A 13,707-nucleotide genomic window follows, 5' to 3' on the forward strand; every position below is an offset into this window, starting at 1 on the left:
GTATTGGCATAAAGACAGACAAATAGACCTCTAAAATAGAATAGAAATCCCAGAAATATACCTTTACATATATCTTCAACAAGATCCTCAACAAGAGTGCCAAGACCACTTCATGGGGAAAGGATAATCTCTTCAACAAATGGTGTTGGAAAACTGGATATCCATATGCAAAAGAATGAACCCTTATCTTACACCATTAAAACACCCCTTTGTTTTTTTTCTCAACTACTCTCACCCACAACACTTCTGGCCAGCCACCCAATGTATTGGTTTTTCCACACCAGCCACTTCTCCAGTTCTCAGCAGATGCTGATTGATTGGTGTCCTACAACTTACCTCAGTTCTGGCACTAACTGCCTGTAGTTAGCCCAGACCCCACAAGTTAAGGGCTCAGTCTCACACCTCATACACTAGTCACAACTCCAAGTTATCACCTGTACTTCTGACTAACTGGCTGTAAATTGAAGTTTCCCATGATCCCCTTCTCAGGTTCAGTAATTGGCTAGAGCGGCTCACAGAACTCAGGGAAACACTTACTTTTATTTACCAGTTTATTATAAAGGATACAACTCAAGAACAGCCCGTTGGAATAGCTGCATAGGACTGGTATGTGGGGAGGGTTGTGGAGCTTCCATGCCCTCTCCAGGCACACTACACTTCTAGTACCTACGTCCATGTGTTCACCAAACTGGAAGCTCTCCAAACCCTTTTAGTTAGAATTTTTATGGAGGCTTTATTACATAGGCATGATTGATTAAATCATTTGTCCATGGTTGATTAAGTTAATCTCTAGCCCCTTTCCCTTCTTTGGAGGTCAAGAGATAGGGCTGACAGTTCTAATCCTCTGATCACGCGGTTGATTCCCCTGGCAAACAGTACCCCTCCCATCTTTAGAGGCTTCCCAAAAATCATCTCATTAACAGAAGCTCAGGTGTGGTTGAAAGGGTTTTTTTTTTAAAAAACAAAAGATGCACCATTCACCTTTATCACTCTTACCACTTAGGAAATGCCAAGGATTTTAGTAGCTTCCTGTTAGGAAAGGAGATGAAAACCGAATATATATTTATTATAAGTCACAATATTACACCACATACAAAAGTTAACTCAAAATGGATTAAAGACTTAAATGTAAGACATAAAACTATAAAATTTCTAGAAGAAGACATAGGGAAAACTTCATGGCACTGGGTTTGGCAATGATTTCTTGGATACAACAACAAAAGCACACAGGCAACCAAAGCAAAAATAGACAAATGGGACCACATCAAACTTCAAACTTTGTGCATCAAAGGATTCAGATTGGCAAAATGAAAATTTCTGAGTATTTGTTTCAAAACAGTGTGAATATACTTAGAATTGCTGAACTATACGCTTTAAAGTAGATAAGAGGGAAAGGCAACCTGGATGATATTTGCAAGTGGTATATCTGATAAGGGCTTAATATCCAAAATATATAAAGAACCTATGCACCTTATGTAACTCAATACACACACACACACACACGCACACACAACAAATAATCCAATCAAAGTGGGCAAAGGATCTGAATGGACATTTGTCCAAAGGAGACAAAGAGATAGCCGATAGATACATGAAAAAAATGCTCAAAAAAATGCTCAACATCAGTAATTAACAGAAAAATACAAACAAATCAAAACCACAATGAGATATCACCATACACCTGTTAGAATGGCTAGAATCAAAAAGACAGGAAATAACAGTAATTAGTGATAATGTGGAGAAAAGGAACCCTCATGCACTATTGATGGGAATGTAAATTGGTGCAGCCACTATGAAAAACAGTATGGAGGGTCCTACAAATTTTTTAAATAGAATTACCATATGACCCAGTAATTCCATACTGGGTATTTACCAGAAGAAAATGAAAACACTAATTCAAAGAGATATATGCACCCCTATGTTTATTGCAGCATTATTATAATAGCCAAAATACGGAAGCAACCCAAGTGCCCATTGATAGATGAATGGATATATACACACATCTTCTTTATCCATTAATTGGAGAAAAAAAGACAAAGAAAAATATAGGCTTTTCAATACAGAGAACAAACTGGGGGTTGCCAGAAGGGAGGTGAGTAGAGGGATGGGTGAAATAGATACAGGGATTAAGAGTACACCTATCTTGATGAACACAGAGAAATGTATAGAATTGTTGAATCATTATATTGTACACCTGAAACTAATTTATCACAGTGTGTTAGTTATACTCAAAAAGTATTATGCTCAGATATTTGACAACTTAGATGAAATGGACCTACTCCTTGAAAGACAAAATCTACCAAAACTCACACAATGAGAAATAGATATCTGAATAGTTCTACATCTATTAAAGAAGTTGAGTTCATAAATAAACTTCAAAACAGAAAGCATCCAACTCAAATGGTTTCATGGGTGAATTCTATTAATCATTTAAGTAAGAAGTGATATCAATACTCTATAATCTATTCCAGAAAATCAAAGCAAAGAGAACACTTCCTAACTCATTCTATGAAACCAGCATGACGTTAATACCAAAACTAGACAAAGACACTTTGAGGATGTAAAATTACAGATCAACATCCCTCATGAACATACATGCAAAAATACTAAAAAAAAAATAGCAAGTCAAATTCAACAATGTATAGAAAGAATTATACACCATGATCAACTGGCATTTATTCCAGAATACAATACTGGTTCAGTATTTGAAAATCAATTAATGTAATCTATCACATCAACAGGCCAAAGAAGAAAAAAACATGATCGTATCAATAGATGCAGAAGAAGCATCTGACAAAATCCAACATCCATTCAAGATAAAAATTCTCAGCAAACTAGGAATGAAGGGAACTTCCTCAAACTGATAAAGAATATCTATAAAAATTCTACATAATACTCAATGGTGAGAAACTAGATGCTTTTCCCCCCAGGATAGGGGAAAAAAACATAAATGTCCCCTCTTCCCACTCCTATTCAACAACATACTGGAAGCCCTCACTGATGCAATAAGATGAAAAAGAAAAATAGAAAGTATGCAGATTGGAAAGGAAGAAATAAAATTGTCTTTGTTTACAGATGACATGATTATTTATGTAGGAAAACCTCAATTAATTAACAACAACAACAAAACAAATTCCTAGAACAAACTAGTGATTGTAGGAAGATTGCAGGGCATAAGCTTAATATATGAATTTTGAGTCAATTGCTTTCCTATATACCAGGAATTAAGAATTGGGATTTATTTTAATTGAGGTATAATTGACATATAACATTATATTCATTTCAGGTGTAATATAATAATTCAATATTTGTATACATTACAAAATGATCACCACAATAAGTCTAGTTAACATCCATTACCACACAGAGTTACAAATTTTTTTTCTTGTGATGAGAATTTTTAAGATCTACTCTATTAGCAATTTTCAAATATACAATGCAGTATTATTAACTATAGTCACCATGCTGTACATTACACCCCCATGACTTATTTTATAAGAGGAAGTTGGTATCTTTTGGCCACCTTCACCCATTTCACTCATGCCACACCATCCACCTCTGGCAACCCCCAGTCTGTTCTCTGCATCTAGTAGTTTGCTTTTAGGTTTTGTTTCTTTTTTTTGCTTTGTTTTAGATTTCACATACAAGTGAGATCATAGAATATTTGTCTTTATTGGCCTGACCTATTTAATAAAGACTTCAAGATCCATCCATGTTGGCAGAGCCAGAGAAGTGGGGTAAGAAGGAGCTGTATGTCCACAGAAGTCCCTGAGGCAGCCTCCGTGGAGAAGCAGAAGGAAACAGAAGATAAAGTGACTAGTCCAGAGAAAGCTGAAGAAGCAAAATTAAAAGCAAAATCCCCATCTGGGCAAAAGCCTGGAGGTTCAAATTTCTTAAGAAGACAATTGCAGAACAGGCAAAACCATTTTGATTCTGGGAATTACAACTAGGCTAAAGCAAAAATGAACAAGCAACTTTCTACTGCAGCTCTGGATAAGACAGAGGTCACTGGTGACCACATTCCTGCTCCATAGGACCTCCTCAACAGAAACTGTCCCTTGTTGCTAGCAAGCTGGCTGGCTGATTAAAAGAGCTAAACTGGAGGGAGGGGGTGGGAGGATGGGTTAGCCTGGTGATGGGTATTAAAGAGGGCACGCTCTGCATGGAGCACTGGGTGTTATACACAAACAATGAATCATGGAACACTACATCAAAAACTAATGATGTAATGTATGGTGATTAACATAACAATTAAAAATTTAAAAAAAATAAAAGCTAAACTGGAAAGGAAGAAGGAAGGAAGAAAGAAAGAAAGAAAAGAAGGAAGAAAGAGGAAGAGAGGAAGAGAGAGAAAGAAGGGAGGGAGAAAGAGAATGGAGGGAAGGGGGAGGGAGAGGGGAAGAGAGGAAGGAAGAGAGTGAGGAAGAAGGAAGGAAGGAAGAGAGAAAAAGAAAAAGAAAAAGAAAAAAGAAAGATCTATCCATGTTGTTGCAAATGGCAAGCTTTCATTCTTTTTCATGGTTACATAATATTCCATTATATATGTATATATGGTTTCCTTTTGCAGTCACTGTGATCCCAAGGATTTCTGACCTTTGAGCAGACCTATTTATTCTAACTAAAAGTCAAGTAAACTTTTCTAGGTGCAGAAAACAGAGATCTGACCTAGATAATCTCGAAGTTTCTTTCAAATTCTGTTATTCCCTGACTGCCTCCAAATGGTATTGGAAACATTTCTTAGCTTTTATGGTTCCCATGCATTATCTCATTAAATCTCTGCAAAGTTTCAGGTGTGTGCTTTAAACACCTTTCTGCCTGATTTTAGATAAACTGCTCCTGAAATTATAACCCTTTTATGATATGATTGTTTAGTGTTCAATTTTTGTATTATAAAACTACAGAATATCTTAAAATATGTTTTCTGATAGATCTAGGGCAGCAAATCCCTTCTGGATATTTTCCTCTGAAATTACATTGAAAGAAATAAACAGCTGTCAGGAGTATGAAGCCTAAACCATTAGATTGCTGAGTCAGTGCTCTGGAAGTTACAATATGTCCTAGAATGCAAGTCACATGCCCCGACATTCAAGTCCTCATTTTCTTTTTGGAGGGTCAACATAAATTAGTATGGTAGGTTGAAAAGAGGACAGGAGAATTACTGGCAAATCCAAATGCATGTACAAGTGGCAATCAACATTCTAATTGTGCAGGCCGAGTCAAACATACAGATGATATTCAAAATATGATTACTACCTAATTTGTGATGGAAAACCTGTTCTTTAGGAAATGGTTCTCTTTGTCCATTATAGGTGCTGAATTATATATTTCTTTGTTGCTTGGTCTTGTTTTCTCCTGCAAGACCCTATAAAGCATTTGTAATGAAACACAGTATTCTACAAATATAAAACCAATGCATTTTATCCTTAAGCCATATTCCATTCGAACTTCTCACACCTTGAAGGAGAGTCAAAGGCTTATTGCCAGGTATGTGCCCTCTTTGGCAAGATACTAGGCTTGAAATCCAGGCTTTGTGGATTTGGTTGATTTTTTTTTTTTTTGCCTGCCATTCAAATGGCCTACACCTGACTTGCAGGTTAAACCATTTCCTAAAGTGAAGAGAGAAGAGAGTCTTACCATCTGTCTCTGCTGAGCATTGGGACTTTGTTCAGTCTGGCAGAAAAAGGCTCTCAGAGAGGAGATGCAAAAGAAAGCCTACCTCCTTCCCTCTGAAGGAGGATGATAGAAGACGAGCAAGAAGGATCTGGCCAAATGGTCAACCTGATGTAGGTGCTGAGCCTACTTCACGAAGTTCCAGCAGGAAGGGATGCAGAATGCGTGGGCTCTGCAGGGAGCAGCCGAGTGGGGTCCTTTGAACCAACATGAGATGGTCCAGCCTACTTAGGAGTACTGAGCAGAGTGGTCAGCCAGGGAGTTTTCCAATCCCAGCCCTGAGCTGAGATCCACAGGGCTGGCCCTGAGTCAGTGGTGGTGGGATGAGGCCAGGCTGCAGAGGGCACAAAGGGGTTGCATGCAGGGCACTATGTGCTCTTAGATGGAGGAGAAGTGAGATGGAGGAGAAGCAGGGCCTCGGGGACTATGCCCCATGGGAATGGCTCTTGAGGTTGCAGGTCCCACCACAAATCTACCAGCTCAGGCCTCAGCTCAGAAGCCAGCAGGGAGCCCAGCAATCAGACAGCCAATCAGGTATCACCAGGACCTAGTGGAAGACCACAGCAGATGAGAATACCTGGTCAGAAGGAAACTGGAAGGCTGAGCAGTACCCACAGGATGGTTAAAAGTATTGTGTGCATCTAAGGTTTACACTCGATGGGCCTTTTAGTTGGGTTCTGTTGGTTTGTTTGCTTTGTTTCCCTGCGAGAAATGGAAAGTATTGAAAGGAGGCAAGAAATTATGTAAACAAAATAAGAAATGACATGTTCTCTGCACTTCCAAACTGTGGCCTGTATCATCGCAGGTAGCTTACAGGTTGACAGGAAGGACACGCGCGTGCACGCATTCACACACACACACACGCACGCACGCACCTACCTGCTGTAACCCAGGTACAGAACTTAACAGAAGTGAACCACGAAACAGAGCAAAGCAGACACAGCCTTCTATGCAGGCCTTTCTCCTGCCCCGAAGTTCCTTCCAGGGCTCAGAGCTGCCGGTGAAAGCTTGTCCTGTAAAGGAAATCCTGTCAAATTCTTGTTAAGGCTCATGCAGTGGGGTTCATGGCACCATTTCAGAAGAACGTCCACGGGCAGTTTTAAGAGAGCATTCACCAACATGGAGAGCTCCTAGTTCTTGAAGCGAAGTTGGCTTCAGTGCAGCCAGTCCTCATCCCGGGCCGGTGCCCAGGGCCCTGAAAATCAGCCAGCTTTCCAGCACTCCAGGGAGCCTGCATTAGGGAATTATTTTTTTAAGTAGGCTCCGCACCAGGGTGGAGCCCAGTGCAGGGCTTGAACTCACCACCCTGAGATCAAGACCTGAGCTGAGATCAAGAGTTGGTCACTTAACCAAATGAGCCACCCAGGTGCCCCATAAGAATTGTTGTTGTTGTTGTTATTGTTGTTTAATAACACTTGAAAGACTGAACATCTTCATGTGTACAGATGATTAGGGGTGTTATGTGCACATTATTTTACTTATGTAATTAATTTTTTATCGGGTCAACATTTACTGATCTCAGAGTTCTTAGAATGCAGTTATCAGTGACAGAGTATCTCCTTCAGGTCATTGCAGTGTGGTCACGGGGGACTTGGTGTCTTGGCACAGAAACTGCTCCCCTGGGGTGCAAGACACATTTCCCATCTATCTAGCAATACCCAAGACCAAGCCAGGATGAAGAAAGCTTTTCCCAGACGGAATCAGACTGACCCTTCCAAATCCTTTCAGAGGTTGCCCATCTCTTGAACTTTATATGGAACCTCAAAAAGCTATATAATTTTTTCCTTATACTGTTTGAATATGTTTATTGCAGTATCTATTATTTCATCTTTTTTTTTAGTCTCTGAAGTAACAGTTGTGAAGTCCTCCTTTCTACCATGTTAAGTTGATTTGGGTTTTCCTTCTTTTCTTTCTGAACACTGCCCTAGGTTACTTCTTTATTTCCCTATTTTATTTCTCCTATCTGTATTTTTTTTTTTTTTTTTGCCATAACTAAGTTACCACAAGAATTTCTAATACACTCATGGTAATGTTCAACTATATCTGTTGGGATCAGAGGTCAGAATCTGTTTTGAACCTTAGAAAAGGTTTTCATGGCCAACAGATCTAGGACTGTGGGACTCTCCCTTTTGCGGAAGAATTTGGTGGGAATTTGATAGACCCACAAGCATTGGAGGCATTTGTGTTTGGAGTTAGGCACAATGGTCATAGCCCCATGTTTGGAGGAAGGTGAGCACCATCAGCAGCAGAGTGTCATCACCTCAAGGGGGACCCTGGAAGTTCCTTTTTCTGATTTTTCACACAGAATGTTGATGAATCCAGACTCTGTAGGACTTTCTGAAGTCCTTCCTGTTGGGTTCATTCTCTGTTGTGAGAATGGCCATGACTTTATCAAGCTATGGTACTGCATGTGAAACACTAGACAGAAAGGCCTCACTTCCCACTGGAAAATCCTAAAGGCAGCCAAAACTCTAAAAAGATGAGCTAAAGCACATGGGTAGGGTGTACTGTTCCAGGCTCTGCATTTAAAAATATGTCCAAAGAACTAATTGGCTAAGGTTTCAGGTAATGGGTACAGCATTTGTCTCCACTAGTGTTGGTCAGATATCTTAATGGGGGCTCTCTTGGCATTTTGGTTGGGATAATTCTTTGTTCAGAACTCTCTTACATATTATCAGATGATGAGAGTCTTGGGCCTCCAAGCACTAAATCACAGTTGCGTTTCTATGTTTTCATAGCAACCAATAACACCCTCTATATGTTTCTGAACGCCCTCTTGGAAGTCATCCTTCTTCCAGCTGAAATCCACTAGCTCTAGCCTAAGACATATGCATGAATGATTTCAGAGCACTTTGTTAAAGTTAGAATTTCATGTTTGTAATCAATTCTTTAGATCAAAAGTTAGATTTTTAAACTTTCAATCCATTAGTAGAAATACTAGATCCAACTGGAATCATGCTTGTCTCCCCTAGTTGACCCTAAGTTTTTTAGAGTCTTTCTACATGAAGTGTGATCCTCAGACCAACAGCATGAGCATCACCTAGAAGCTTGTTAGGAATATACAATCTATGGAATCAAAGACTGTATTTTGACAGGCTCCTCACTTAATCTATACATACATTAAATTTGGAGACAGTGCTTTAGAGAATACCCCGGACAGTCTTGTGATAGCTTCTTGTAGTTAGCCTGTCCCCCCCGCTAGTGGCACAACTGATTAGCATCCCAACCCGCAATGATACAAACCCTTCCTATTTGCACTTCCCCATTGTGGTGAACGTAGAAACTTCTCTACCAAAGAACCATCATGCTCCTCCCCAACCTGGGTTCCAACAACATCAACTGAGGTGTCTGGTAATTATGAGAAAGCCAGAATATCAGGTGATCTTAGTTATTCCTCTCACAGTCTGTGATCATATAAGAGAGTTTGTCACCAGGCCTGGAGTTATGCTAGGTCAGCCTACATTTTAAGTTAAAATCTGGAATTAGTTGCTCAGGACATACACTGCCTGGTGTTGTCTATCTTTCCCATTTAATGCTGTTGTTATTTTATTTTTAACCTGACTTTTTCCTAAAGAAAATCCTACTATCAGATTCACCCATTCCTATTTTCTGTCATCTGCAGCAACAAAAATCCAAAAGGCCCCAAGACCATAAACATCCAAAGGAACAAATGAATGGGGGATTGTCTTTTTGTGTGACCAGCAGGGACTCGCATAAAGGGCCATTTGTGACAGTCTCGTTTACAATCAGCTGACTCTCTGGACACTCTGAGCATCAGTAGCCCTTGCACTTGCCTGCTCCTGTCTGCAACTGGTTCAACAGTGAACTTAGACCAATTAAATTTCCAAAGATACCCTGAGAACATGTCTGCCTGGGCCCAAGTGCACATCACTTCTTTGTTGCTTGCGTCAACTGAACTCACACTTGCCCAGAAGTTAGCAAACATTTTGCAAGTTGTCAACAAAGAAAAGGATGGGGAATCCCAGCAAATTCAATGTGAGATTATCCTTTTTCCTTTCTGTGTAAAATCTGCTAGATTTTAGGGTCCTACCCAAGGAGGTTTTTAGGCATATTTGGGTGTATTATGGGTTTTATTTTGAAGGGGCATTTTTTAAATTATGGTAAAATACATAAAACAAAACTTACCATTTTAACTATTTTAAAGTATACAAGTCAGAGGCATTTAGTGTATTCACGTTGTTGTACAACCATCACCACTGTTTTCAGAATCAATTTTTAGAAAGATTTCTGTAATTCTGACCATCTTCTATCCTCTGTTATGTATTTAGGAAAATTATGTTTTCTCACTTTTTTATGTTCAACCAGTACACATTTGGTTTATCCAATTTTAAAGATCTTCTCGGGGCGCCTGGGTGGCTCAGTCATTAAGCGTCTGCCTTTGGCTCAGGTCATGGTCCCAGGGTCCTGGGATCGAGCCCCGCATCGGGCTCCCTGCTCCATGGGAAGCCTGCTTCTCCCTCTCCCACTCCCCCTGCTTGTGTTCCTGCTCCCACTATGTCTCTCTGTCAAATAAATAAATAAAATGTTAAAAAAAAGAAAAAGATCTTCTCACATCACTTATGCACTAATGATGAAAGGTGAATGTAGAGAAATATCTGGAACTATCTTCAAACTAATTGTATACAGAGGACTATTTTTGATTCTCTAATAGTCCCCATTATATCTTTATTATTACTTACACACACTGTTTTCTTCCCCTCTATATAGCCTTTTCACTAAGCCTAAACAAGTCTAAGCAAGTACAATACAAATAGAAGAGGAAAGTCATTAATTATATATGTGTTAGTCTTCATAAATTCAAAGCATCTGTCCCGCTTTAATGCTTTAAAAACCATTATACAACAATGAATATTTTTAAAGTCCTTTCCTGTGTGGTGAAATAAATACTTTGCTCCTTTCATATATCCCCAAATATATTTCTATTTATAAAATAAACAGACGCACACATTTGAAAGCTTTCTGATTTTATTAGGGGGCTGGTACTCAGAGGCAAAAAAAACCCCCAAAATATTGGCACCAAAAAAAAACTGTTGTCAGGAAAATTTGGGGTTGTTGTCTTAATAAGATAAGACATGACTAAGGCATATCAGACATGACCCCTTGTTGTGGGTCAACAAGGCTGTGACTAAGTTCTTGTTCTACTTGTTGGTTGTAGTTTTTCATTATTCTTATCTTTTTATAGCCACCTGCCCTGACTAGTAAAAGCTTCATCCTAATTTTGGGTCTGAGGCACCTTCTTACTTAAGCACCATCCACAGAGAGAAATGATTCTCCAGCCAGTCATACATGCTCCATATTTTTCATTTTGGCACACAAGGCATCAAACCAACTTTGTTGTATCTGGGCTGTTTTTTTTATCAGTTATAACAACAAACTTTGCCTTCAGCTTTTCTTAGAATTTGTGTATTACTACTCAGCTGCTTGCACCCTCTACTGAATACCAGCTCTAGAAGATGCTACATTTAGATAATTATTTTGGTAAACAGCAAATAAGTTATGAAAGAGTTGTGACAAGACAAATTTCAAGCACTGGATATCCCTAAGATCAAACTGAATAGTTAAGCCAGGCAAAGGTTTAATCCACTTTCAGTAAACGGCTTGTTTACTTCCATTGTCAGATATTTTAAAATTTTCTATAATCTCTTACATACTCTTCTTAAACATATCATACTGAGCAAAATTCATTCTATGAGTTACATGTTATACACATAAACACATGTTTCTGGAAATCACAATTTGGGATAGACAAGTAAAGACATTGGTGGATGTTAAGTTTGGGTCAAGAAGTCTATCTTAAAATGTCTAAATTTAAAATCTTAAAATACCTAAATCTGGATATGGTCAGCCATACTTGGAAGGGGGTAGGTTTCCTGTGAGTGGCTCCAGGGGGCAGATAACTGACCATTGGAGGAGTCCAGAAAGGCAGCTTCACCTTCGCAAATGGAAAACTTCTCTAGAATTTAGAGCCATTCAACAAGGGAACAGGTTGGGTGCCTGGGTGGCTCAGACGGTTAAGCCTCTGCCTTCGGCTCAGGTCATGATCTCAGGGTCCTGGGATCGAGCCCCGCATCGGGCTCCCTGCTCCTTGGGAGCCTGCTTCTCCCTCTGCCTCTCTCTCTCTCATGAATAAATAAATAAAATCTTTAAAAAAAAAAAACAAGGGAACAGGTCGCCTTCTGAGGTGGTTTGTCTCTCGAAATGTTCAAACAAGTACATAGAGGATTATTGTAAAAGCAGTCTGTGTTGGCTGCTTAACGTCTTACCTCCCTTCTGACCTCACTTGGCTTAATGAGCCAGATTGCTAAGGATAACTTGAACATCAGGTTTATTGTTGGATTATGAAATACAGTGGCCTCAGAGAGTATGTGGATTCATGATCGTTTTGCTTCTATCTGTGAGGTAGGTTGTTTCCAAAGATGGTCACACCAATCCATCCCATCCTGTATGCCCTTCTGCTTTGCGACTTTGCCAACAAAGAAATAAAGTCTCTTTCCTCTTTCCTTGAATCTGGACTGGCCCTGTGACTTTCTCTGACCAATAAAATGCAGTGCAAATGATAACTGTGATTTCTTGGTCTTATGACACCTTGCAGTTTCTGTTTCTGCCCTCTTGGATGCCAACTGCTATGTAGACAAGTCCAGGCTACCCTGTTGGAGAGGCCACCTGGAAAGAGATGGGCCTGGATGATAAGAGGTCAAACAGAGGAGAACCAAGGTGCCCAAGCTGACAGCCAGCACCAACTGGCAGACAGCATGGATTTTCCAAACTTATCTGCCCCACCTGACCCCACCAAAGCTGAGATGAACTGTTCCCACAAACCCTTGCCCAGATTCCTGACTCAAAGAATTGTGAGCAATAAAATGGATATTGATTTAAGCTACTAAATGCTAGGCTGGTTTATTACATAGCAATAACAACAGATATCCGAAACAGAATTGGTATCTGGAAGTGGGTTGCTGCTATAACAAAAACCTAAAACCCCTGTCATTGGTTTTGATACTGGGTGGCAAGAGAAAGTTCATTGAGGAAGCTGTCTGATCAACCTGGAATAACAGAAAATTGCCCTTGGAGGCTCATAAAAAAGAGTAAGCTGTGTTACAGAGTGGTAGAATTTTTTGGCCACACTATCACCTGTGGGATCATGGAAGCTAGGAGATGCAGCTAATGAACTCACTGATTTGAGCAAATGAGGGTGTCACCTGTCCGGTTGATGTACAACTGCCCCAGCTCCAGAACTGTTTGGTTTCATCACTCTTTCTCACCTCTTAGGCCTCCAGTCAATGGCTCTGAATTTGCTGATGTGGATAAGGAGATTTCCAGGCAAAATACTGAAAATACAATTGGCTTCTCTTAGCCACATTGATAAAATACAGGAAGAGAGAGATTAACTAAACAAGGAACTGTTTAGTTTTTAGGCAGGATAAAGAAGAAATATAGAAAACTGAGGACAGACATTCAGGCCAGCAAAACATTATCAAAGTAAGAAATGACCTCAGAGTAAAGATTAAATCAAGGGTTTAGCTAAAAATCCCTGGTTAAAACCTTATAAGACTAAAGGCAGCATCTAGTAGACCCTCCCATCTAGGCACTTTCTAAGAATATTAAGGGCATATTTTCCCACAACAGCCTTGCCTGTGGCCCAAAGAGAAGCCCATTTTAGAAAAAAAAAATATGGATATAGTTTTTTTTTTGTTGTTTGTTTGTTTGTTTTTACTATGGTGTGATACCCAGTAACATTCATAGGGAACCCAGAACATTTTTAAGATAAATACTTACTAAAGTACCATAAGCTTTAATGAAAAGGCATAGAGACAGTTCAAAATGAATAGAGCTCTCTAGGCCCCCATTGTTTTATGGGCGGGAAGCAGGTTGAGAGAACATCTTCTAATGAAAAGAAAAAACAAAAGTGTAGAGCCAAGATCACAGAGGATAAATTCAAGAGCTTCAAACAAATAATGACCAGGGAAACATTTGTTGCCCCCTGTTACATATGTGCCTGGCTGGACTTCAGAATTG

General features: G+C 39.6%; 1 pseudogene; it reads left to right on the forward strand.

Moving 5' to 3' along the window:
- Positions 1 to 3,752: 3,752 nt before the first annotated feature.
- Positions 3,753 to 4,084, forward strand: LOC123862273 (cAMP-regulated phosphoprotein 19-like; annotated as a pseudogene).
- The last annotated feature ends 9,623 nt before the right edge of the window (positions 4,085 to 13,707 follow it).

This window comes from Mirounga angustirostris, unplaced genomic scaffold (genome assembly GCF_029215605.1).
Source record: "Mirounga angustirostris isolate CCGP_5_RB_7025 unplaced genomic scaffold, mMirAng1.0.hap1 SCAF_9, whole genome shotgun sequence".
Lineage (NCBI taxonomy): Eukaryota > Metazoa > Chordata > Mammalia > Carnivora > Phocidae > Mirounga > Mirounga angustirostris.